This window comes from Pogona vitticeps, chromosome 2 (genome assembly GCF_051106095.1).
Source record: "Pogona vitticeps strain Pit_001003342236 chromosome 2, PviZW2.1, whole genome shotgun sequence".
Lineage (NCBI taxonomy): Eukaryota > Metazoa > Chordata > Lepidosauria > Squamata > Agamidae > Pogona > Pogona vitticeps.
In genome coordinates this window covers 187,473,589-187,501,513 of record NC_135784.1, presented here as the reverse complement: position 1 = coordinate 187,501,513, position 27,925 = coordinate 187,473,589, and the positions used below count along the sequence as shown (strand labels likewise).

Sequence of the window (27,925 nt, the reverse complement as noted above, 5' to 3'; positions counted from 1 at the left end):
GGGTGGAGTGAGAGTCTGTCATGTTTATGTTGAACCCAGAAATTACAAAGAAGTTATGGAACTTCCTGATTTTGAAAAAAGGAAATGGCTAGATGCCATGGATGAGGAAATGAAAGCCATACAAAAACACAAGGTGTTTACAGAAACAAAGCTAAATACAGAACACAGAGGTTACAGGTAACAAATGTGTGTTTAAATGAAAGTTAGAAAATGTATGATTCTTGAATGAAACAAGTGGTGCACATAAGTATACACATGGCTGAAACGGAAAGAGTGAAAAACAGAAGTAAACATGTTGACATTAAGTATCATAATGTAAGAGGCAATAAGAGAGAAATTGATTGAGTTAGAGTATTGTCAAACTGAAGACAACATAGCAGACATACTGACTAAGCCTTTATGTACACAGAAGCATGGGAAATGTGTAAAAGAGTTGAAAATGTGTTATGTTCAGGCATAAAAAATTAGGAGGGGTGTCAGAATATAGAAATTTTGTAGGCCTGAACATGTATAAGTGTATCATTAACGAGCTGCCATTGTGCACAGATGTGAGAATGCTGAATCATTCTGGAGATGATGCAATGTCTTGAAACCAGAAGAAGACCAGGTGCAAAGGATGATGATTGGACAAAATATGCCATGTACATGTATATAAGTGGACTGTGTCTTTGTGTCTTTCTCTTCCTCTTCCACCACTTGCTGCCATGCATACTGTCCGTTTGTATAAAGAGTTCCTGCCATGCTGTTGAGATGCCTGCCTGTAAATAACTGTAAATACTTGTAAATACAACCGTCTTGCAACAAAGAAGAACTTGTAAGTGTCTTCAATAACTCTGTGTATTTCTACTGTCGCCAAATTTGTGACAAAGACCAGATATATCAACTGCAACTAACTTACTATCAAGAAATGTCAGTCAACCAAATGAACGACATTGGCAGGCAGCAAAACAACTGCTGAGATATTTGAAAGAAACTGTAGAAAGAACTATACATTATTCCAGATTTAATTCTAACTGCATATGGAAACGATATAATAACTCGTACATCCACATCTGGAATGACAATTCATTTAGCAGATTCATTGATAAATTGGAAATCACAGAGACAAATATATATATCATTATTGTCAGCAGAATGAGAATACACATCTTTGTCAGATTTATGTACAGAATTAATATTTTACAAACAATTGACAAAAGATTTAAGATTAAATTTTGATGAACCAATCCAAGTTATGGAAGCAGTGATATTTATGGTTACATCTCCGGGAATAAAGAATAGATCAAAGCATGTAGACAATAGATATCAAAATGTGAAGCAATATGTAGAAGAAGGTTTAATTACATTGAAATATTGCGCAACTGAAAATAACGTGGCAGATTGCATGACAAAGATATTATGACCAACTAAGCATGAATAATCTTGTGTAATGTTGGGAATGAAATGAAAAATGTATGTTTATATATGTTAGACACATTCACATGTACAAAAAATGTAGCAACATAAAAAATGTATAATTTACTTAAATGTACTAAACATTGATGAACAATTGGAGGAGATTGTCAGGTCTTAGAAATACCTGTAAGAATTGTTAATCAAGTTTGTAAGAAAAGAGTTGTAAAGCACTGGAACTGTGCTAGGAACAAGCTGACAGATCATCTTGATTTAGCTGTGGAAACAAGATGCATGAGAAGACTGCTACAGGAGATGATATCCGATTGGCCACAATGGGCAATAAAGCCAAAAGTTTCAACACACTTAGTTTGTGGGTCGAATGGAGAGAGAAGGAGAAACTCTGCTGAACTGATTTACAAGCAGGAAATACCAAGGACTCTGATTTGTGTTATGGTAAATTGACTATTACATATATGACCAAGGACTGAAAGAAGGACTATACTGTGTATGTATATACTCCTACAATATTGATACAATATGATCATTTTATTTACTACTATCAATACTGTCTAGCTGTTTACTGAACAGGATTAAGTCTTGCTGAAGCGCCATTATCTTCTGCATAATTCGTACCTGTCAGCGGTGCCTGGCCTTGCCACAGCTAGAGAGGAGAGCAAGTGAATTGCCAACACGGCTTAATGAGAAGGACTTTCACTTTCAAGTCCAACTCAGACAGCGAAAAGAAGGAATATAAAGCTCACTAGGGGTCTGATTTCAGCTGTAAGGAAACAGTAGAGCGTTTTTGGTGACTTTGTGCTCAAGGGACACATGCTTAGTATTCCCTTGGAATACAATTCAAGGTTCTGAGATGGTTTGGGGTGTTTTCACCGGCCAGATCAGGATGAAGAGTGGGTGCTCCATTTTCTTTTCCCTGTGAATAGGTTGACCTTTGGCAGTCTGGTGAAATTTGGCAAAGACTCAGATGCTGAGGACATATAGTAGAATACAGAGTATTCCCAACAGATGGATCTTTAGGGTAGCTACGTTCTGCTGGCAAAGAAACAGAAGAGCAGGAATTTAAGACTATTTCGAGACACTGAGGACACCTAGTGGACTGCTTAGAAATTGTCAGAACAATTTTAATTGAATCTGCTTTTGTCAATCTGTTGAGCAATTCTATGTCTGATTAAGAATTGATTGGAGGCTTCCTTCTCTCAGTGATAAAAGGGGAATTGTAAATTGAGAATTTCTGGGGAAGGAAAAAGGAGCAAAGCTGACAGGTAGGGAAGCAGTTGAAGGGAGTAAGATGAACACAAGAGCATCGAAAAAAGAGGACTCTACCAGCAAAAATGGGAATTTGCTTAAGCTAATGAGTCAAGACCCGTTCAAAAATGCAATGCAGGAGATGCAAACAAACATTATCAAAAAAATTTCAGAGCAGATGCAAGAATTAAGAGCAGAGGTTAAAGCGGGTACAGAAAGTACTAATCAAAAGTTAGACACTTTTTTCCAGAAAGTAGAACACAGATTGACAAAAGTGGAACAAGGCATACAAGATATGAAAGTTGAAAGAGATGAGATCCACTCACGTCTCCTAACCTTAAAGATGGAAAAAGCCTCTTATTTTCTATGAGTTCAGAACGTGGCCCAAATCGAGGGGGAAACAGAACAGGACCTGCTGACTTTAATGTCTGAAGAACTGGCTAAGCAAACAGGGAGAGATCAGCAGGAATTTAGCCAATCTGTGGAAAATATTTTCCACATGGGGAATGCCTTTACCAGATGTAACAACTTACCAAAACAGATACACATACATTTTAAAAGAAGAACAGCCAAGGAGAAGCTGCTTAAAGTAAACAGAGAAAAAGATCTGACAATCAGAGGAACTAAATTTAATATATTGAAACAGGTGCCTTGGAGTATGTGGAAAAAAAGACAAGAATATTCCTTCCTAATCAAGATACTAACAGACAGGAAAATACCATTCCAGTGGCGAATCCCGGATGGACTGTTCCTGAATTGGCAATCCAGAAGATACAATTTTAATAGTAAAATGAAAGCTAGAAATTTCATGAGGGAAATGAAACAGGAACAATACTCCCAGCGCAGGAGTATTTGAGAACAAGCTGTTCTCAAATACTCCTATGCTGAGAGTATTTGAGAACAGCTTGAGTCCTGGGCTATTGTCTAAATACGAGCTTGCAGAGCAGGTGGTGGGACGAACGTTGGAGCCGGAGCTCGGAACACAGTGCCTGCGGTGGCTTTCAGTGGAGCTCGCAAGCTCCTCGCCTGAACCCCAGAGTACATCGTTGGGGAGAGAATCCAGGGGCTCGAGGCCAGTGAGTTCTCCCCCAATGAAATAAGCCCTGACAGAGTGCCTGGGACTGGCGCCTGGAGCCGGAGATTGTCAGGTCTTCCACAGCTGTCTGTGGGTGTCTTGGGGACACTGGTGAGGCAGAGCGGTCTGTCCTAGGCTTTTCAGAGGAAAGGCTTCTGTGAAAGAGCTGAGGCGAACATGTTGAGTGCTCAAATGGTATTATCTTCCCCAGGACCTACTCTTTCCACCTGCTCTCTTAGGACTAGCAACAATGACTCTTTAGCTGTCTCCCAAGGGAGGAAAATGGCAATGATAGTGCCACTCTCAGTCTGGATTTTGGTGCTTTTGATGTTTCCTGTGTCCACTACTGAGATCTTTGTGAACTGCCCCATCAGTAAGACTCACACTCCAGTGCTATTATTATTGACATTGATATTAAAAACAACAAGTCTAACAACATTCAAGAGGACAAGGTTACGTGGTAGAGGAAGATGGATCAGGACTATATGTGGGGGATAAACACTTGTGGATCTCTTTAAAAGTTTTTCTTTATATATATATATATATATAAAGTATTTTATAATTTGGGATTTTTAGTTGATAGCACTGTATTTGATTTATGTATTTACTGTGTTGTTTAATTTGTTGTATTAATTTAGGGTATTTGTTATCCTCTTCCTCTTTTCTTTTTTTTTCTTTCTTTCTCCTTTGGATTGGAAAGCCTGCCCTCCCAGCGAGGGACCTCTGAACATCTCTGTGATCACGGGTAGAGGGAGATATGGTTTTGACACAGTTCCTACTCGTGTTAGAAGAATGATGAACAGATGTTTGATGGCTGTTCATTGTTCTGGGACTGCAATCAACCGTCAGCATTGAGGTAGCCAGACCAGCCAGACCTCCACTCTAAAACTGGTGCTTCTGAATGCCAGGTCTGTATCCAATAAGCCCCAGGTGATTTACGATCTCATCCTGGAGGAGGATGCAGACCTGGCATGCATAACCAAAACATGGATTGGCAGAGAGGGGGATCCCCCCCAGCGCTCGCCTGTCTGCTCAGTTATGCTGTCCAGCACCAGGGTAGACTGGAGGGGCGGAGGGAGTAGCCATTGTATTTAAAACCAATGTGGAGCTTACTAGGCACTCCTCGGTGGTAAAGCCGAGTCTAGAGGCCCTCCACGTGTCGATTGGGGCCAGGGATGGCATTGGGATCTTGCTGGGTTACCACGCTCCCTGCAACCCAGCCATTTCCCTACCGGAGCTGGTGGACTTTGTCTCCACGGTGTTGTTGAGATCCCCGAAGCTGCTGGTTTTGGGTGATTTCAACATCCATGTGGAGGCAGAGACTTCTGGGCCAGCTCTTGAGTCTTGAAAACCATGGCTTCCTTGAACACGTCCCAACATGTCAACGGCCCCACCCACATGGGTGGTCACATGTTAGACCTGTTTTTTTCCATCAATTGGAGTGAGTGTGGTCTGATGGTGACTGACCTCATGTCGGTACCCTTGTCATGGTCAGATCATCACTTAATAAAATGTAACCTCTCAGTGGCTCTGCCCCCTTGTAGGGAGCAGGGACCTATTTCTACGGTCCGCCCTCGAAGGCTACTGGATCCTGTAGGATTCCAGGATGCCATGAGAGGAGTTAGGGCTGACCTGGTTGGCGCTGCTGTCGAGGTTCTGGTTGATGGCTGGTTTATTGCTGCCACCAGGGCTGTAGACACAATCGCGCCTAAACGCCCTCTCCAACGCAGAGCTCAGCCTGTTCCCTGGTTTAACCAGGACCTTCCAGTGATGAAGCAGCTTAGGAGAAGGCTAGAGCGCAAGTGGAGGAAGAACCTGATGGATTATAATTAGATAGCTGTCAGGGTCGCAACTAACCTTTACCTGACTAAGGTAAAGGCTGCTAGTTGAGCATACTTTCCTAAGCGGATAAGCGAAGCTTCAAATCAGCAGGTGGAGCTGTTCCATATAGTGCATGACCTATCCGGAATTGTTCTGAGTGATGGGCCTCCCCCTAGTTTCTCACCGGACCAATTTGCAGCATTTAAAAAAATCTAAAGTGGAGGCCATCCGCCAGGACCTCTCTCCTTTTTTAAATACAGTGAGTCAAGTGAGATGTCCAGTGCTCCGTCTTGCCCAGTGACTCTCGATCTCTTTTAGCCTGTGACGCCGGATACTGTGGACAAAGCGCTTGATCGCTGTCGTGCCACCTCCTCCTCCCTTGCCCGGCCAGGCTAATCAAAGCAGCCAGACCAATAACAACAGAATGGGCCACTGCAATAATAAATGGGTCTTTCCTTGAGGGCAGGGTTCCTCCCGCCCTAAAGGAGACACTCATTAGGCCCATAAAGAAGAAACCTAGTTTACACTTGATCTTAGCCAAAAGGCCGAGAAGCGAATCTATCGAGCACATGATGCTTAGGTGTGACAGACATAATAAGATCCGAGAAAAATATATTACACCACTTTTAAAAGATATGCCAAGCCAATTGGATTCAGACCACTGTAATCAATTGCTAACCGACCAAGATTGGACTATCACAGAACTGGTAGCGAATTTTTGGGCGGCATGCTACAGCAGACAGACTAGATAGCTCAACCCTTAGACCTTGGCCATACATCGCTATACAGTGGTGCCCCGTATAGCGAGGTTAATCCGTTCCGGATTAACCTTCGCTATACGAAAACATCGCTGTGCGGGGCAGGAAAACCTATTGGAACGCATTAAACTTAGTTTAATGCGTTCCAATAAGTTTGTAAACTTACCCCTCCAGCGATGTTTTCGCTCCGGCGGCCATTTTGGAGCCGCCGATCAGCTGATCGGCGGCTCCAAAATGGCCGCCGCATGACCCGAAATGCCCCCCCCCGCAGCGTTTTCGCGCCCTCCCCTTGCTTAGGGAGGTCGCGAAAACGCTGCGGGGGGGGCATTTCGGGCCATCCGAGGCCGTTTTAATGGCCGCGGATGGCCCGAAATGCCCCCCCCGCAGCGTTTTCGCGACCTCCCTAAGCAAGGGGAGGGCGCGAAAACGCTGCGGGGGGGGCATTTCGGGTCATGCGGCGGCCATTTTGGAGCCGCCGATCAGCTGATCGGCGGCTCCAAAATGGCCGCCGGAGCCCCAATCGTCGCAAAGCGAGTGCGGCGATTGGGGCTGATCCGTATAGCGATCCCCAAAATGGGATCGCTATACGGATCTTTCGTTAAACGGTGCACTCGTTAAGCGAGGCACCACTGTATTTGCTGCTTCAGACATTCTTAGCTGTTTTAAGACATTTTACCTTTTGTATGACTATATATGCCACTCTCCTCAACGGTTTACCTTTTATCTTTTAGCAGTTTTACCATTTATCCTTTTAGCTTTTTATCCTTTTTTTATCCTTTATTTTTACCTCTTGTATGACTTTGTAGTACATGCTTATCTATGAAGTTATGTATTCAATTTTGTATGGCTCGATGCCGTAATAATAAAATGTATGTGTGTAAACCTAATTTGGCAGCGGACGAAATTGGCAATTATAGGCCCATTGCCAATGTTTCTTACATTAGAAAAGTGGTGGAGAGGGTGGTGGCTGACCAGCTTCAGACTCTCTTGGATGAAACAGATGCCCTGGATCTGTTCCAGTCGGGCTTCAGGCCACACCATGGTACAGAAATGGCATTGGTCTCCCTGTATGATGACCTGTTGAGGGAGGCTGACAGGGGTAAAACCTCTGTTGGTCTTTCTCAACATCTTGGCAGCCTTTTATACTGTTGACCACAGTATCCTCCTGGGGAGGCTCTCCGGGGGATTGGTAGCCTTGCACTTGCATGGCTCCGATCCTTCCTCGGGGACCATCCTCAGAGAGTACAGTTTGGGGAGAGGTTATCGGCCCCGTGGACCCTCAATTGTGGGGTTCCGCGGGGATCGATTATCTCCCTAATGCTGTTTAATATCCATATGAGGCCGCTGGGTGGGGTCATCAGGGAGTGTGGGGCATCGTGTCATCAATATGCTGATGACACCCAGCTCTACATCTCCTTTTCACCATCTGCAGGTGATGCTGTTCTGTTCCTCCAGCACTGCCTGGGGACTGTACTGCAATGGATGCAGGAAAATGGGCTGAGGCTGAACCTGGACAAGACGGAGGTCCTGAGGGTGGGTGCCCCCCACTGTGGGTGGTTTGGGTGACTCTCGTTTGGGGGGTGACCCTTGCTACAAAAAGTGGGGTTCACAGCTTGGGGATCCATGGAGACTCAGGTGGCATCGGTGGTCTGTACTGCCTTTTTCTATCTTTGGCAGATAGCCCAGCTGCGACCCTATCTCGATGTGGGGGCACTCACTACCTTGGTACATGTGCCTGTAATCTCAAGATTAAACCACTGTAATGCGCTTTATGTGGGGCTATCTTTGAGGTTGATGCAGAAACTCCAAGTAGTGCAGAATGCGGCGGCCAGACTCCTTAGTGGAGCGAGAAAATACCATCATATTTCTCCTATTCCGGCCGCATTGCACTGGCTGCCCATTTGGTTCCACATTGACTCCAAAGTCTTAATGCTTACTTATAAAGCCCTAAACGGTTTAGGGTATTGATACCTGGCAGAATGCCTACTCCCACCAAGATCTACCCGTATCACTTGAGTGAGTCAGGTGAGGCTGAGGAGCCTGACTCCGAGGGCGGCTCGGAAGGAAAAAACAAGAAACCAGACCTTCTTGGTGGTAGCTCCTCGCCTCTGGAACAATCTGCCTCCGGAGATTCATGTGGCCCCTCTGCTGAGTATTTTTCAAAACCAATTAAAAACATGGATGTTCTGGCAGGCCTTCCCTCCAGTTAATATTTGATTCTTTCCCCTTTTCTTTTCTGGTTTATTTTTTATTTTCTCTTCTCCATCTTGAAGTACTGGCTATATGATGTTATAATTTCTTTTTTGTTTTATTTATTTGTTGTTTCATGTGTTTGTAAGCTGCCTAGAGTGGTCGCAAGACCAGATAGGCGGGATATAAATAGAATAAATAAATAAAATAAATAACTCAGCAAAAATTAGATATCAAACCTGAAAGAGCATTATTGAATATCATGCCGGAAATTAACGATAATAAAATATTGTCTAATGTACATACAGCAGCCAGGCTACTCTGGACCCCCAAAATGGAAAAGTTAAGAAACTCCAATGATAGAAGAGTTAGTAAAGAGGTTATGGGACAGAGTAGAACTGGACACACTCTCAGAAGCATTGCGGGAACAACCAAGAGACTATGTAAAACAAAGCTGGAAACTAATGTATTCTTGGGCCCAGAGGAAGACAGGAGTTTAGGGCAAACTTGATTATCTATATATTCAGTTCACACTGGGAACCCAGCTGGAGAGAACCGAGAATCATAGAGAGTCATAGAGTTTGACAGGCCATTTACCTACCACCTTTGCGTTGAGGTCCCAAGACCTCAGCAGTGCGTAGCGTAAGCCCCTTGAACAAGTCTGACTTTACAAGAACACTTTACTTTTACCCAGTACTTTGCAAATACAGCCACATGGGCTTTGTGACTCCTTAGAATTCACAACAGCTCAGTTAAGTCTGAGGTTTTTTTAAAAAATCCATGCATCTCTGTCCTAGGACATATTTTACACACTTTTCCCATGCAAGCGTTTTTCCAAGTGACTCCCCTAATACAATAAGTCTTCTGCATTTTCTTCCACCAATATATGCAATTTGTGCCCATTCTATTTTGTGTAGTGTAGTGGCCTGCAAATTTGGTAATTTTGCATTGAAATACAATATGAATCAAATGAATTCCCCAGGCATCCCCACCTCTGGATGCAGAACAGTGATTCATACTACCCTTCAGTGTAATAATGTGAGCAGTACTGAGTAGTAGAGTTTTTCTCTGTGTTTCTGTATCTGAATCTGGGAGAATGATTGAGATGCAGTACGTTTTGGCTTTAATTCAGTCCACCATTTGACTTTGGCTTAATTTTTCATGACTATATTACTAACACCTGTGGAATTAGCAATATAAGTACTGTACTTCAAAGCAGTCACACCTTTAAGTTTAGTAAAGTTTGCAGCCTCCCCAAAGATTATTACTCCCCGATTGTTCCCTGCTGTGGATAAATGACCACTTGGACAAATGACCACTTTTGATTCTTTCTCTGCTGAAAATGGAGGAAGAGAGGGTTGCAAAACTGAGTAGGCTCGGTTTATTCTTGCGAGCAAAAACAAACTGGTGCAAACTCAATACTGGAGATGGGCATGAACCTGAAAAATGGTAGTTGCTGAAGCTGATGCTTCATGGTTTGATATGAGCCATGACCCACCATGAACCAACCAGAAAAGCAAACTAGTTTTGTATAGTTTGGTTGAATCATCAATCCAAACGGAGATTACAGTCAAGAAATCAGAAAACTGGAAAGGCAGCAGCGAAGGATTGAGTAACCTCCTTGATAGATGATGGGAATGCTGTAGACATAATATATCTCGACTTCAGCAAGGTCTTTGACAAAGTACCTGATTAGCAAGCTAACTAGTTGTGGGATGGATGTAACATGTACCAAGTGGACATGCAGTTGGTTATAGAATCATACTCAGAGAATGCTTCTCAATGGCTCCTTCTTACACTGGGAAAAGGTAACAAGCAGGGTACCACAATGCTTAGTCCTGAGCCCATTTTCAACATTTTCTCCAAATCCTGTGTTTCCCTCTATTCAGCATTGGTTAGGCCTAATTTAGAGTTTTGTGTCTAGATCTGGATGTCACACTTTAAAAAGGATGCCAACAAACAAATTCAGAGGAGAGCAACAAGGATAACCAGGAGACTGGAAACCAAGCCCTATGAAGAAAGACTGAAAGAACTAGGCTTGGTTTCCAGTCTCCTGGTCATCCTCTATTTAGCCTCCAGAAGAGAATACTAAGAGGAAATACCGTTGCACTTTTCAAATACTTGAAAGGTAGTCATCAAGAGGAGGGACGGGATCTGTTCTTGATCATCCCAGAGTGCAAGATATGTAAGAATTGGTTCAAGCTACAGAAAACCAGATTTTGCCTGAATATCAGGAAAACCTTTGTAACTATTAGAGCAGTATAACAATTGAACTAATGACTTTGGGAGGTAGTGAGTGCTCCAACACTGGAGGCATTCAAGAGAAAATTTGACTACCATCTGTCAGATCTGCTTGGTTTGGATTCCTGCATTGAGCAGGGGCTTGGACTGGATGGCCTTTATAGACCCATTCCAACTGAAATATTCTACGATCCTGTAAGAAACCAGAAAAGGTCATCAACTGTAAGGGTATGTTATTGGAGACAAAGACCAAGATCATCCATACTCCCTTATTTCCTATCACCTGTATGGATGTGAAAGCTAGATGGCAAAGAAAGCTGATGGGGAAAAATGATTTGTTTGAAATATGATGCTGGAGGATAGCTTTACAGATACTCTGGGCTGCTAGAAAAATGAACAAGTGGGTCCTAGATCAACACAGCCCTGAACTATCTCTGAAGAAACAAAATGTTGAAAGTGAAGCTGCCCTACTTTGGGCACACCGTGAAAAGGCAGGATTCTGTGGAAAATACAATAATGCTGGGAAAAGTTGAAGGCAGCAGGGAAAGAGTAAGCCCAAATACAAGATGGGCTGACCCCATAAAGGAAGCAACAGGCGTGATTTCACAAGAGTTGATCAAGGCTGTTGAGGACAGGACATTTTGCAGATTGTTCATTCATAGGGTCCCCATGCATTGGAGGCAACTTGACAGAATGTAATAGCAAAATTTTCTGCAGAGCTTTATCACTCCAATGGATAGTAACAGCCTAGTGTTCTCTAGGTTAACGTTGCAGGAGATTGGGGAACAGTAAAAGAAAGGAGGGGGTAACAACAGGATAGTGTTTCTGTAGCAGACCCAACAAGCTGTCTTCCCAGAACTGAGGTTAGCCAGATTGGTTACTTGATGTGGTACAGCTGACTTGCTTAATGGTATGAGGAGGCCTCGTAATTATGAGAGGCTTTTCTGTTTTCCTCCATCTATCATCTGACAGGGACATTACAGCATAAATGAAATGTGTATTCTTGTAATGCCAGTGAGCATAAGCTGAAATCCAAATGCTTCCCAGGACTGACTTCTCATTCTTTAATAACTTTAATTTCTCCACCCACTATATCTCACTTCCTTCTGCTTCTAAATAGCCATCTGATTAAATGATGGAAAGCAAACTTTGTTCATTTTGTATCATCCTCTGATAGGAAGACATTGGACTTTAATTCAGTTAAGTATTAATGGAACTCCTCTACCATGTGCGGTATCAGATAATCACATTTACCGGCAATAATTTGTTTTTGACATAAGCAGCGCACTTTAGTTCTTTCCTCCAATGGAAGGCTACGTTTGTCAAACCAGCATGACAACAGATCTGCAAAGTGATATTGTGGGCCTACTGCTAAGCAGACCTGGCCCCAAAATAACACACAACACTTGTAAATGGAAGGAAAAGGCCACAACTTTGTTGTGTAGACATGGTCTAGAGGGGTAGGGTATAAATTTAATAAATAAATAAATTGATTACAGCAGCAGTTTCCCTAGCTTAGCCTTGGGATTGGATCCAGTTCCATTGGGAGACCTGAGTGAACCCCTCTCCCAGTGTAAGCCATCTTTCCAGATCTCTCTGGAAGACAGACCAAAAAATGGCAGACCCTTGGAGACCCCACAGGCATATAAGACTCCCCTGCCACATAGGGGGAAAGGCCAGACTCCTGGCCCTCCAAGTTAGGGCACTCCTTTCCCCTGATCCCTGGGTCTCCTAACAGGATTCCCCCAATACACCAACCAAAACAGATAGTCTTGTAACAAGAAGACTTGAGCAGCAGGGTGGATAGTGCACCAAAAGAATCCATATTCTGTCCTGGGCACCCACTTTCATGCACACTCAAACCCAGCAAACTGTGGGTCAGGGCACCTGGTGAGGGAACAGAGTCATGGTAGACTGCAACTCCATCTTCCCACCCCACCCAAGTCTGGCCTACTGCTGCACAGAGAGCCCCTGTGGGCAAAACTGAGAAAGACTAACTCCCCCAACTTCCTCCAACCAGGTCTCCATAAGACAAGCCAGGTCAGTGTGTTCATCCAGGATCTGGGCCTGGAGGGCTGATGTTCTCCCTTTCCCTGACCTGGCCTTCAGCAGTAGCATTCTTTACTCAGGGGGATTATTGCCAAAGCTATCCAGTTTGTCTGAGCTGGGAGACAACTTTGGTAGCAACTAGGACCCTGTTCCATCCCTCAATGGCCTCCATATCTCCCTGTGCCCAACATTGTACCAATGACAGCTCCCTGCTCCCCCCCATTGCACTCCCAACTTGAAAGACATCTCCCTCCCACGCCAGACAGTGTACTTAGTAGTACAAAAATTACACGCACCCCTCACAAACAAGAGGCAGGCAAAAAAAGAAAACAAACAAACCCCTGACTCCCTATCAGCAAAGAGTATAGCCCTCATGAAGCTTCCCCAGAAAGCAATCATTCACCTGGTGTGAAAGCTCTGCTTATAAAGGCCCCTTCTCCCTCTGGGCCAGGTGGCAGATATTAACGAGAGGGCGGTAGAGGCAGCCAGTTGTAGCTCGGCCCCAGTCCTGCAAGAAAGTACTGTATCTAGTATCTCTCCAACAGGAGGCTGTCATGACCCAGCCTCCTGTTGGGGAGCTCTTGGTTGGGCGGACAGAGAGCAATTAGGAGTCTGAATCTCCTTTACAGCTGGGTTGAGTCCAGATGACCTCAGCTAGGAAGTATTACGGGGCCCCTTCTCACAAGTCTATCCTAAAAAGATACCTGCTTGCACTTAATTAAGTTCAGCAAGAACACACACATGTGGTTTGTAGTCGCCAGATCTATCAAAGCTCAGGCAGATAGGACTCTGTAGCATTCTGTAGCCTCACAATCTCTCTGGAAGCAGGCTCAGCAGACCTGCTGTTCAAAAGACCATTTATAAGGATTTTTAAGAATAATTTTTATTGAAAAAATAAAGTGTTTATAGATATTCAGTTTGTTGCATAAGCAAAGCATAAGTTACATTTCCATAGGAAATTGCAGTGAAATCTAGACATTATTCACTAAGCAAAAATATAGCTAAAAATCCTAAAAAAGCTTCTTTAAGGGTAGGCATAGGGTATAGCCTCCCTCCCTTTCTCTCTGGGGTTCTAACATTCCAATTCCCTTCAATCTAACATAAGAAAAAAAAAAAGATTCAAAATGGCTCCTAAGCCTCTCAATAGACTAAGGAACAGTCCACATGGCACAAATTCCATGTTCTATTCTTTTGGTGCCACCCTTTCTCTTTTTCTCTCTACGTGTTGACCAATGGGCGATTAGGAAAGTCCGTTCTCATCCTGCCTTCTGTTCCCAGGAGAAATCCGGGTGTTCTTTTCCTTCTCCTTGTCTCTGTCCGGATCTAGACAATATGTTGTGTCTTCACGCCTTATCGTCTCCTGACATGGCTGGGTACAAGGAACTTTCCCATTGGTTCATGAAGGAAACATTCCCATGACACAAAACCATTCTTGCGCAGAACCATTATGGAACCATTTTACAACTACATAATCCATCTTCATACATGTTTTTAACCCCAGCTGACAAGTAGTAGCAGCAGACACTTTCTCTCCCCGGTGCTCCTATGCATCAGCAGATGTTGGGGACTTCTCTGGAGGCAGGACCCTGGAGGAATCATTGGGCTCCAAGGAGTCTCCTTCCCTATGACTGGACATCAGCAAGGGTGGCCCTGCTGCTCTGGGTGGGTGCTCAGGACCACTGCCCATGTCCAGGTACTATAAGGCCCAGGGGTGGCATCTGCTGCCAAGTGCCCACCACATGCCTTCTTTTGGGAGGGGCATAGTAAAAGAATGCCCCACTGTGAGCTATTACCTCCTGCCCATAGGCATGACAGAGCACCTAGCCTTCTTCCTGGTACCCCTGCTAAGGAACAATGAGGGCTTGTTCCCTTGTCCAGGGGCAAACGAACTCTCCTAGTCTTTAAGTCGAACCTTGGCATAATCCTAAGTAGGGCATTGGGTGTGTATGTGCCAAACTCGGCTCCCAGGTCAGGTCAAGACAGTTAAAAAATTCTTCCTGTGTCTCCACAGCAATATAAGCCTATCACCCTTTTGGGGTGATTAAGAACACCCCCTAGACCCCCAAAGGGAGATGTGGTGTGGGTAAAATTCCCCTGCAGTGGTGGCCCAAACCCCTAACACCAGGTATTCAGAGTGGGCAAGTGCATGCATAAATGATTTCAGCTCCTTTCTGCAGGTACATAGGCACACACCCAAATGTACGCCTATATGCCCCTTTTTAGTGCTTTTTAGAGAGGAAGTCTGCACGAGGCAGCGTGAAGCCTGGAAAAATGGAGGAGGCCCAATCTCCAAAGTCCCCAGGTTTCCCAGAGTCTCCTGCTCATTGGTGCTTTCAGTTCAGCCACCTTCTCTCGGTCTACTCATCCTTGTTGTGTCTCCAGTGGCTAGTGGACTCCCAAGCACAGACTGAGGCTCCAGCCTGCGTCCCTCCTGCTGTTATGCTGTGCCAGCAGACCTGAGTGGAAACTCCACCCCTTGGGTCTGCCGGCTAGCACTTTTCCCTGCTTCTGGTTGTGCTGGCCCATCGGGATCTGCCAGCGCAAGCCCGGCTGGGCACCATGCTCCAGGGCTCCTCTGTCGTGCAGCCACTTGGGATGCTGGATCCAGGCCAGTGTCATCTTTTGAGACACTGAATCTATTAACAGTGTGGCACGTTTCAAATGCGAAGGTTTTTTAAAAACCTATTTTATGTATATGAACGGTGCTCAGATCAGCTGAATTTTCCTTCTTCAGTTCATGCTGATTGACAGAGGTTGGTGTTGTATAATTAAACATAGAAAAGATTGTACTGTATTGATGATCTTTTTGGATGATTGCACTAAAAAAAATCATATCTTCTTTTTGGTTCCCTACTGGAAATAGATGAGCTGTTATTATTTCATTGCCAGTGCCACCGTCATTTATATATCACACATCTCTCTTCAACAATGCTAGAGTTTAGGAGCGCCAAAACCTGTGTATAACTCTTTTCTCCCCCAAAACATAAGTACCAAGCATGAGCTGCTGATTAACATGCAAACACATACCCCAACCTGTGCCAGCTTTCCAACGTGCTCCAGTACCCTCCCTGGCTGCCACACAGAGCTGCAGGAGAGGGGGCTGTCTGGGCCACCACCATCAGATCGGGGGCCCCCACACTGCAACAACAATGGGGCCCTAGGAAAGCGTGAGGCTCACCTTTCCCAGTTCACTTCCTGGAGATGAATAGCAGCACCGTATTTATTGAAGATTGATTGATTGATTGAAATATTTACTTTTTAATTGAACAAAGTGTATAATCAGAACTGTGCTGCTCAGATCCGTGCAAGTCGAGGGAGAAGATCACTGGTAGTTTGAGGCCATCTCTCTCTCTCTCTCTCTCTCTCTCTTTTTCTTCTTTTGATCATGCTGCATATCTAATGCATACATAGTTTTTAGATCACCACAGGCCCTGCTGAGCCAGACTACTGAATGTAGTAGGGGGCTGGTTAGAAGAGGAAAATGCAGTATGCCTGCAAGAGAAAGTGAGGAAAGCTACTGATGTTCTAGTGGATAATTAGGGCTAAACCAGGGATAAAGGCAGGAGAGCGGACATGTACAAAATATCGATTAGGGCTGAACGTGGTATGCTTACAGTGACAGGCGCAGGTGTTCTGACAACAGCAGAGACCCTCAACTTTGCACAGTGTTCACCCCCTCCAGATGTTGCTGGGCATTGGTTCCCATCAGCCCTAGTCACCCTACTCAATAATGGAGGCTAAAGCTTAACAGCTCCTGGAGGATAGAGGATGCCTACCACTGGCATAGAGAAATAGCACAATCTTGTGTATGTTCCCCTGCCTAAGCCCCTTGGGAAGAAGGATACTGTACTCTACTCAGCGCAATGCGTTTCTATATACCTCTTTCACAGAAGAAATGACAGTTTCTCCAGCACATCCTTCCTTCGTCTCGCCCGGCGTTTGCTTTTCAAAAACAGAAATATCTTACCCAGAAATATCTTACCAAGATTTGCAGTCTTTCTAATGATAACACATGTCAGTAGGTTTCACAAGGTTGAGATGACTCACACAGCTTGTATTAAATCAGGCGGCAGAGCTGGACTCACCACCCTGTGTACCTATTATAGCTCCTTGCACATCACTAAAGAAATGAGGGGTGCATATTTGCAAGTGCTCATTTATTGTGTACCTATGTAACTCCAGAATATAAATGCAGATTTAGAAATGAATAATCCCTAGAATACATGTAGTGAACACGCCACACTGATGAAAACTGTGGTGAGAGAAAGGGGATGGTGTCTTTTTAAGAGATGTTCCCCTCAGCTGAATAGAAAAATGCTTCACCCAATGTGGCTGAGAAAAAGAAATTACAAGGAAGAATCCTGTGGCACCTTTTAAAAATGACAAATGTTGTTTCTAATACATGCTAAAGACACGGAGAGGGTAAAAAATATAGCTCCCCCCCCCCCACGGGGATAGGCCATTGAGAGATCATTTTTCCATATATAAAGCTTAGCCTGGAGAGACTGCAGGAGCAGGCAGTGTGAAACCACAGACAAAAAGAAGACCACACAAACATTTCGAACACACAACAGCTCTGTCCAATATTCCTGATTTATTGGCCAGTGGGCACTTAGATCACTTAGGGCTATGGGGTCACAAAAACAGTTTTCTAGGGCTGCATATAAACTGCACTTTACCCACCTCTACCTTAAAATCTTAAATGACTGTGTACCTGAGTATTTGCAGGAGTATTTCCCCCCCTTTACCAGCCCACCTGTGCTTTAAGATCACCTGGGTAAGGCTTTTCTCCAGATAACTTGAGTACATTGTGTGACAACAGAGAGAACCTTCTCTATGGGAATGTTCTTGTTTCATGGAGGTATGGTGGTGGCAACGTTATATTCTTTCCAGCACCTGGTGAAAATCTCCTTGTTTGCTACAGGTTTTTAAGCTGGTTTTTAATGCTGCTTGGTGTGGACTGTCTATTTTATGCATTTTCTGCCTTTGATAATAGTGTCAAATCCCATATGATCCTATTGGAATTTTTATTACATTTTACGAACCATCCTGGCATTGTTAGACAAAGAGTGGTATAATAGGAAACATTTTAAATATGAGTACACCAAGGCATCAGCTAGGAACTCAAGTCCACAATTTAGTGGGAGGCTTTCTTAGTATCAAGATTACACACGGGATCATGAAACTTGGTGGAATGTGTCCCGTGTTAGGCCAGCGCTCATTAGGACTCCATTCTCCTTGCTCTAGAATTCTCATCTTTTGTAGCTCTGAAAAGTCAGCCACCACCACAGATGCTTATCCCTGTCCTGTCTCTATGAAACTGTTCCCAGGTTATCCCACCATCAGACTGTCCCTGTGCCTCATATACATTACTGCCGCACAAGCACGCAGCAATAGATACTGTGTGACAGCAGAATTCATCACTTCATAAGCCCACTCAAAAATGGTTGAAAAATAGTCCTGACAATTGCTTTGTGTTTGGGTGAGAAGTGATTAACTGATGAAAAAAGGAGTTGGGTTTGGGGGGATTTTCCTTCCCTTGTTGTCTCTTTGTAGATGGTAGTGAGCACCATCCTAGTGTTGTCAACATTGAGGCTGCCCTTTGCTATGTAATGCTTGGCATTCTTTTTCCTGCTGGTAAGGGGGGCATGATCTTGTGCAGCAATATCAGGCCATTTCCTGGGTTTTTGAAATGTAAGTACAGAAGCACATTATCCCACAAGTTTTTTTTTTAAAGAACTAAATTATCCAGCAAGGAGAACAATCACAGGCATTTTAGGAAGGCCTAGCAGGCCTAATCATCTGCTTTTTACAAAGGACTTTGCTATCAATTGCATGCTGTCTGGGGGATTCTAGTTATAATTTTACCCCTCCTGGATTCTTCCCTTCCACACTCCATCCCCATTTAGTCTGGCTCTCTCCATGACAGTGTATGTCTACTTCTCTAGATACTCTTCTTCTCTTTTCCTTGCAGTCATTACTAGACAACTCTGAAATAGCTACATTTAAGATGCTATAGAAAGCAGTAGGAGTGTATTTTCAGTGCAGTTATCAGCCCGCCTGTCAGAGTCTTTGGGGTTCTACCTCCTCCAGCACCAAGTCTAGTAAAATATTAATAAGAAGCGAACATGAAGATAGAAACATGCCTTACATGTTTTTTCTCGCGGGGGAGGAGAGTTGCAGCTGTTCTCAGGATTGCCTGCAAACAAGTGTGGGAGATTTGCTTACACAGACACTGTTTAATCCTATTCAGGATTGTTGCCAGCAAACCATGGGCATCTCTCTCTCTCCGCAAGAAGAAAGGAGAGTGTTGTGCTTGAATGCCTTTCATACCAAGAGCAATATAGAAAAGGGATTAATCTGAGCTAAAGTGAATGTATACCTGGGAAGTACAGATGACTGAAGAATTCAACCATTGTAAATAATAATAATAATAATAATAATAATAATAATAATAATAATAATAATAATAATAATAATAATAATAATAATAATAATAATAATAATAATAATAATAATAATAATAATAATAATAATAATAATGTTGTAAGCTGCCCAGAGACCTTTTGGTAGTGTGGGCGGCATATAAATTAAATAAATAAATAAATAAAATAAACTCTGATCCATAGTGTCCCAAAGAGTCACAAGAACAGAGCAGAGCTGTCTTTGGACTTCTGCAGGTTCTGAACAATCTGATACAGTCCTCAGCTCAAAACATATACATCAATGTATATGAATATTAAAATATCGGTGTTTAAAGCCCTTGCTTAAATACATAGATTTTGCACTGATTTTTTTTAATGTGCAGGCTAATAGGGGACCAGGAGGAAATGGACTTATGAGTGATCACACACAAAATTATTTATTTATCTAAAATGCTTTTGCCTCACCTTTCTTCTTAAAAAGGATCCAAGGTGGCTTACATCATTCAAAGACGATATTTAAAGCTAAAAGCAATAAGTGGATGTGACGATTGACCCATGTCACTCATGCCATTCATAGTCATGAGGTGATGTGCATGAGCCTATGAGAGGACTGGAGAGGTGGAGTCAGCAGCTATATAAGGCTTGGCAGGAGAAGGAGGAGTCACATAGAAACTGGGATGAGATCCAGATCGAAATAAGGGCTGGTTAATCAGAGAGAGAGGGAACAGATACTGAGTGATAAGGCTGGTTAAGAAAATGGGTAGGGAAGGTGGTAATGATATTGGAAGAGGAAAGTATATACTGAGAGAACCGTTAATGATTTGCTTATATACAATGTTTATCTGAAGAACTTCTGTTATTATTAAATCTGATTTACTTCAATAAATAAATTCTGTTTGTATTCACAAGACAAGTGTTCTGACAAACATCATTTATATTGTGGACTGAGGTAATCCACTGATGGCAGCGAGAGGAAAATGCGATGTGAGCCTTTGTAAGGGCAAAACACGCAGGTGCCACAAGGGTGAATGCCACAGTGGACAAATACTTAAAAAGGAACAAACACTGCTCTAAGAAATGGTAAACAAAAGTGTGGCGATCAACTCTTTGTGGCCCCTATTTCTTTGGGCCCCACAAAGGAACACACACCCTTTTTGCTACCACCAGGTATTCTCCTAATACCAATTCATGTTCCACACAGGAGCTGCCACACCAAAGGGTCATATAACTTAGGAAGTAGGGGTTTTAAATTAAGCATTCTTTTATTATTGAACAAATCAAAAGGAAAATTACAGTATAACTGTTTCAGGTGTTAAAGTGTATTAGATCACGTAGTCAATCAGGTTTATTCTGAATTGTTGTATGCTTTAAATCAATATCCCTCAGGTAGTGTTTATGCATTCATTCCTGCTTATTCAATGTCTTTTAAACTTTTTAATTTCCTCTCCTAACCCCCTTGGATCTATTCCTAAACCCTCTCCTTCTACATTTTCTGGTCCCTGACTCACTCTAACTCTCTCTCCTTCCAACTGTCTAACTGTCCCATCAACTCCCCTTAACTGTCACTCTCACTCCGCCCCTCCTGCTCTATCCTTGGCTCCTCCCCCTTAGCTGCTGTGATGGACAGGCAGGAATGATGTCACCTTTTTGCATTCCGCTACAAAAAGTAATACTAAAAACATATTCAGAGCAGTAATGCATAACAATCCATTTAAAAATCCCACTCAGGCAGCCAGCCACTGAGGAAAGTGGTGCCTGAAGAGAAAGGTCTTTGGCTGCTTGCTGAAGGACAGCAAAGATAGAGCCAGCCTGGCCTCCTATGGGAAGGAGTTCCAAAATCTGAGAGCAGCAAGACTTCTCTCCTGTGTCTCCACCAAATGAACCTGAGAAAGTGGTGGGACCAAGAGGAATGCCTGTTGTGATCATCCTAACACCTAGGCAGGCTCATAAAGGGAGATGCGGTCTTTGAGATAGCTTGGACCCAAGCCGTTTAGCACCCTGGAGCAGAAATGCATGTGTCTGTATGTATCTTGTGTAAATAGCACTTTCACACCAGCTTCGTGCCGGTAATTCCATTTGAATTGCTAACCATTAAACAAAGAATCTGGTGAGTAAAACATCTCATGAACCTTGTTACAAAACACCATTATCCATAAGATGTTTGCACCAGCAAATTATGGGTCTAATTTTTCAATTGTCAATTGTTTAATATCCTACCTTCTTCTGCACTTTTGGGGAGAAACAGTTATAGGGTTCCATAACATGCTGGGCATGTTTTTAAAATACTGGTCTTTTTATTATGACATCAGCCATGTTATTTTAAAAACTCTTATTTAAAAACAACTTCCAGGAGGATTGCTGACCTTAACTTTTCTCTCCTCCTTTCAGACCAGTTTTCAGATCACTAAAAATGGCCAGACTTCCTGTAACGTCCAGCACCTGCCACAGTTCTTTCCTTACTGATGGAATCTATGTGCTAAAATGCTATTATTGAAATATAGTAGCTGAAATCCTGTTGTTCTGCTATGCAAAAGGCATAACACTTGTAAGTGAACTGCCTCAAGTGAAGACATCTTCATAGACATTATTTGTTGCGCCCTAAGTTGCGCTATGGCTTGCAACCGATAAGTGTACAGAGGTTTCTTGAAGCAATTTGCCATCAAAAATTACACCTTTTGTATAGCACCTTAATAGGATTTCAGCCATTGTTTAGAATCCTGTTGGTTACTTATGCCAGCTTTAAGTGCAATGACAAAAATTGCAGCAGTGAATCACCAATACTTAACAAGTCACCACTTGTATCCCTACCCATATGATTGGTACATAACAAGGGACACAAGCAGTGACTTCTTAACTAACTGCTCCCAGAATTCAGCCCTGCAATTTACACGATTGCATTTACATCAGTGTAATTAACCAATCTGGGACCACTGTACATTTTTGTGCTTGGTTTTGGCCATAATGAAATGCCTCCATTTCAGTTGCATGAAATCTTTTTTGTATAATTTGGTATGATAAAACTAAAAATGTTTACAACCCATCAGCAACAAATTATTCAGTTCCTACACATAATATGGCTGTATACCTCAAACAACTAATAAAAAGGGGCCACTTCCTCTCTCTCAAGTGTCTGATAATTTTTTTAGCCTGCTTTCACATAACCTATAAAGCTTGTGACATTTCACTAGTCTGCTATCTTTACCAAGTATTATTTCAGCGTGGGGATAGGTGAGTCACTCATGCCATCTCCCATATCATAAACACAAAGAAATAGAATAATCTATTAGCACCGCTGTCTCTACTGTCATTCCCCCCCCCCGCACGGTTCCTTTGTCCTTGAAGAACAAATGCAAGGAATCAGATCTAATAAGTGTTAGCGCTGTTTCACAGTTACTAAATTGGGTTTCCTTAGAGAATAGGGAGCAAGAGTGAATAAATACCCTCTAGTGGAGATAGAAAGTGAATTTCAAGTGTAGAATCCTAAGCTCCAGTGCCTCCCTACTTCACTTCTGCACTCCCAGAATGCAGAATGGTCTGAAAATGAGTTGTAACCGTATTCAGTTGAATGCTGTTAAAGAGGTCCATAAGATCTGAAACTCTGATCAGACAAACCATGATTAGGGAAACTCTCTTGTTACTGTATTGTGATTTCAGCCATGCTTTAGTTTCTTATAGTTGCATAGGGTTTTAATTTCTTACAGTAGCGTAGAAAAAATTGTACCCACCTATATATACATGCCAACTCTTGGGCTGCTGGCTGGCCAGGCTATACAGGCTCATTGTTTCCTCAATTCCTAAACAATGAATGTTGAGAGTGGTAAAACCACCCTCCACCCATTTACGGTGTGCAAGGACTGGGTTATGAGCAGAAGTGATCAGAGGGAAATCGGTCCTCACTTGTGTGGTTTTCCTGTCTTTTCCTTTTTACAGGCCTTACTCATATGTAAGGTTTTAAACATCAATAAAATATTATCTTGTAATATTGCTTCTTCATATTTACCTAGCAACACGGCTTTGCGCTGATAGCACTGAAGGGGGCAGAAAGAACGACAGCAAGTCAAATCAGTTTAGTTTGTACTTCCTGAACGGATTAATACTTTTTCATCCCTTTATTCAGGAATTGCTGAACAACTACTGAAATTTAAATGTTTATAAAAATCAGCTTGCCCTTGGCTTAACTTTAGCATCTGCTTATGAATCTTTTGTTTAGCTGAGGGCTCAGTCACACTGGCAATAAGAATCACAGTTGAATCAGTTTGGGCAATATTTAAATTGATTCATAAATTCCTGGCTGCATAATGTATGGGTGAAACTGATTTTTTGTTTGTTTGTTTTTACTGGCTGGCAATGGCTTTTTAAAAAATACCTTGGCTCTCAGATCATTTCTTTATGTATCGCTTCAGGCAATGTGAACATCTCTGTTGTGTTAAATACTGCCTTTGTTGGTGGTTGTCGGTTTTGGACGGCAGGGACACTGCCATCTGTCTGAAATTATTACTTTTTTTAACTTTAGCAGTGTATCACTGTACTGATACATTACTTAAAATTTATTTTAAAAATGAGAGAGAAAGAGAGAGAGCGAGAGCGAGAGCGAGAGAGAGATGCAGGCATTCTGAAAGATGCCTGAAAACCAAAGAAAACTCAATCAAGACTGCTCCTCAAATAGAACAGAAAATGAATCAATTACATTGTAGCTTCCCAAACCAGTTTTAATTACCAGAAATAAATTGAAGTAATTTCAGTCAATGTGAATGTGCATACCAATTTATATACTATGTGACTTTACATAAATGTAAAAAAAAGGTCATGACTGCTATCTATGTAAATTAGCAGTGTGACTGAGCCCTAATACAGTATTAAGAAAAGAAAGGGTAACTGCTCCCTTCCCCAGAAGGGCAAATAGCATTTTCATTATATGGGTTTGATTGCTCATTCTCTAAATTCAGATTCTGGCTGTGCTTTAAATTAAAAATAAACATTTTGTGAGACACATAACTTTCAAATCAACAGATTTTCGATCAGTTGGCCTTCCATCAATTTAGCAATGGGGATCAGCAATCATTCCCCTCAGTAATACAGAGCAATACTGCATTATGTCATTATTCGAGATGAACACAACCTGGTTCATCCCAGTTTGTCCTAGTTTATAAAGGCAGCAAGCACTGCTGCTGTCACTTCCCTCCCCCGCCTTCTCTGGCTCCATCAGCCACTCACCAGGCCTAGCATGTTGGCTTTCTGCACCTCCTCAACTAATCTTCCAGTTCTGGCAACAGCTCAGGTTTCTCTGCCACACCCCTTTGGCTGATCTCCCCCTCAGACAAGAGGTCCAGGTAGAGAATTCTGTATTTTTGCAGGTGACTCAGCGGTTAGATGAGGAGGTGAGGAAAAAGCAAGCAGGCTGGACCTGGTGCATGGCTGATTGGCTGAGGAGGCAAGCATAGCACTTGTGCTGCCAACTTTATGAACTGGAACAGACTGGGATGAACTGGTTTGTGTCCATCTCTAGTCATTATTGCTTGTGGCAGCAACATAGTGTTTTACTGTATGGAGAACAACGCTTGGCTGCCCCATTATTTAGCTACCACCACCAAATAAATTTGTTAAACATTTCAATTGCTCATCTGCTCATCCCTACACAAGAGATGAATGATGTCGTAAAATTGCAATGGGGCTACTCAGCCTACAAGTGGAGCCTGTGTTACACTAGTTTGCAAAGGCCGAGAGGAGATGGCTGTGGCTCTCCAGGGTATCTGCCTTCACAAAACACACTTCCCTGGCCATACTACCTGAATCCTTCTATAACATCTTTTGATAATTAAAGATTTCCCCTTTTCTCGCACAGCTTGTCTGACTCACATTTCATCGGGCGGAAGCAATGGGAGCTGCAAGGTGGAAGGAAGAAGTTTATAATTACTGAAAAATGTCGTCTTTGATAATTGAGGATAACTTGGTGAAAAACACCTAACATTCAAGATGATGCATATCTCCATGCATCTGGAGTACAAGCACCAACTCTGTCAGCTGCTTGCACAAGAAAGAAAAATAAGATGTTTTAAACCTTAGTACATTTTTTTCAAGACAATGCTTAAATTGATCTTTTTGCAGTTACACCTGGGGAAGGGGAAGATATTTAGTAATTAAAGATTTTCCTCTTCTCTCCTGCTGCTTGTCCCTTTCAGGAGTGGTCAGTTACATCATGTGGGAACCAAGGAAAGGAAGACTGTAACTACCAAAACATCTCCCCATGACAGTAACACCGCAGGAGTATACCGGATACCTTGCAGTTGTGGCCAGGTATATATTTGAACCACAAAACAAAGCATCCACACCAGAATCAAAGAATATGAGAGACACTGCAGACTAAAACAACCAGAAAAATCTGCAGTAGCTGAACATGCTCTGAAACAAACTGGACATGAAATTCTATTTCAGAATACTGAAATACTGGACAACATCAACAACCATTACGTCAGACTGCACAGGAAGCCATTGAAATCCACAAGCACCAGCACAGTTTCAACAAAAAAGAGGAAAGTATGAAGCTCAACCTCCTTCATGGATTGCTGCCTTGTCGTGGCGAAGGGGCTTGAGTAACTCAGAGAAGCTATGGGCTATGCCGTGCAGGGACACCCAAGACGGACAGGACATAGTGGAGAGTTCCGACTAAACGCAATCCACCTGGAGTAGGAAATGGCAAGCCACTCCAGTATCTTTGCCAAGAACGCCCCATGATCAGAAACAAAAGGCTAAAAGATATGACGCTGGAAGATGGGCCCCTCAGGTCGGAAGAACCTATCAGTTCTAAAGGAAATCAACCCTGAATGCTCACTTGAAGGACAGATCCTGAAGCTGAGGCTCCAGTACTTTGGCCATCTCATGAGAAGAAAAGAGTCCTTGGAAAAAACCTTGATGTTAGGAAGGTGTGATGGCAAGAGGAGAAGGGGACGACCGAGGATGAGATGGCTGGACAGTGTCTGCGAAGCAACCAACATGAACCTGACACAACTCCGGGAGGCAGTAGAAGACAGGAGGGCCTGGCGTGCTCTGGTCCATGGGGTCACGAAGAGTCGGACACGACTAAACGACTAAACACACACACACATGAAGCTCAACAAAACTTGGCTCCCAGCTCTCAAAAATACAACGTGCAAAAGGTCAACGAACTCTACCCAACCACAAGGACAGGGGATCACTACACACAAAAGGCCAGCTAATGACACCCATCAACCACAGGAACAGCTAATCTCTTCTCCTTAGCACAACAATGCACCCACAACAATACACACTAATCACCCATCTACAGAAAAAGACAAAAGCCTATCTCATAGCCATAAATACTGCACTCCCAAGCCAACTACACCAGAGCACAGGTTGCTGTCCTCTGAAGACGCCACAGAGATTGGCGAAACATTAGGAAGAACAACCTTCAGTACATGGCCAAAGAGCCCGAAAAACCTAGAACAACCACTACACCCCTTTCTTTACAATTCAAAGCAGGAAATGTCCTTTCTCAAGCCCCTTTTCACCTGTGTGTGTATGTGTGTGGGGGGAGAGGCTGTCTCCTTCTTACCAATATACTAATGTTTTTGTGGTGGCGGCAGCTATTACTAGAGATTTATTCATTAAAAAAAATTTAAGGGTATAAGCACAGTGGCCATGAAGTGGCCCAGCACCCAAAAACCCAACCCCTTTGCAAAGGAAATAAATCAACAGCAATGTTCACACATGCTGAAACAGTGTGGAAGGAAGCAATACATGATCAGTACATTTTAAAACAAACCTAGCAGCAAGAAGGAAATACTGATTGCTGGGGCAAACAGATTGATCCATGCATCATGTGCATGGAAATTTTTGAAACTATCCAAATAACAGCAAAAGATGGTAGTGTGATTGAGCTCTCATTCAAATATCACTTATCTCTTGAAACATATGATTTTAAGTACATGAAACAATCAGAAGTCAATCTAAGTACCTCTGCCCTTTAAATCCTACTTGAAAAAGCTTATCTTTGATCCTGAATGTTTTAGAAATCACTACCCAATTTTTTAGAAGGCTAGTCATTCTATTTCCAAATCAAACTCATTTAATGTGAGGAGCTGCCTGAAAATTATAGTTCCACACAGGAAACTTGAAGGCAGCAGTTACCTTAGCAACGGAAACCTTATGAAACTTCTCGGCACCATCCGTTTGATACTAGACACAAAATGGTTAAAGTAACAAAGGACAAACAGGCTCTGTCCCAGAGAACTGAGAAGAAACAATGACAGAAAACTCAGAGCAGTAAGCCTAGATGCCCCATCATAAAGGGATTGTCTCCAAATGCCATGCTAGTGGTACTGTGGCACACAAGACGCCACCCCCCATGAGTATGAATTTAGCATTTTATTGTACTTTGTTACTGTCTTGCATTAACTCTGGCCACTGGTCCACCTATCTCAGTATAATTTAAAAGTTCTGGATAAGGGGTATGCTGCTTTTTTAATCCTTTGGCAGAGGGGTGGGAAATGCCTTGTGTTGGCACAGATGGCACTTGGCTGTCTCTTATACCCACAAGCAGACATACCCTGACAGGACTGTATCACTGATGTACCAGCAAATACCTGGCTTTTAAAAAAAACCTTGAAGATGAAGGACACCTGCATAGGGATAGGGTTTAACTATACAGCAAGCTGAAATCAAAACCTAGCAGGGAGAGGGCAGCATAGCAA

General features: G+C 42.9%; 1 protein-coding gene across 1 annotated transcript in view; it reads right to left on the bottom strand.

The window, feature by feature from the left end:
* Nucleotides 1-26,223, bottom strand: part of TRPC4 (transient receptor potential cation channel subfamily C member 4) — a 309,107-nt gene extending 282,884 nt beyond the window's left edge. The window contains exon 1 of the mRNA XM_078386691.1: nucleotides 26,204-26,223. The gene's annotated coding sequence lies outside the window, so the exon portion shown is untranslated. The remainder of the gene's footprint in view (nucleotides 1-26,203) is intronic.
* Nucleotides 26,224-27,925: the final 1,702 nt, after the last annotated feature.